Genomic DNA, 328 nt, shown 5'->3' with positions numbered 1-328 from the left:
CGCATAGGCGGCCCGTGCTGGCAGGCGGGGCCGGGTCCCGCTCCAAGAGCCGCCGTGTCCGGGGCGTTCTCTCTCCCCCCAAATCCAATGCAGGTTGACCGACCCCTTGAGCAACAAGAAGCCTCCTCCGCAGCTCCCCCCAGCCTTGCCGGGAGCTCCTGGGCCACGCTGGTGGCAGGCGGGCCGCGACACGGCTCAGCCCAGCTCCACGCTCTCGTACTCGGGGGGGTCCGAGTCGTCCAGCTCCAGGCCAGGCACCAGGCTGTAGTATTCGGCCGCCTGGCTCCGGTACAGCTTCTCGCGGGCGGCCGAGTCCCGCAGCACCTCG

Source organism: Alligator sinensis, unplaced genomic scaffold (assembly GCF_000455745.1).
Source record: "Alligator sinensis unplaced genomic scaffold, ASM45574v1 scaffold781_1, whole genome shotgun sequence".
NCBI lineage: Eukaryota > Metazoa > Chordata > Crocodylia > Alligatoridae > Alligator > Alligator sinensis.
Note: the sequence above shows the minus strand (reverse complement) of the source record.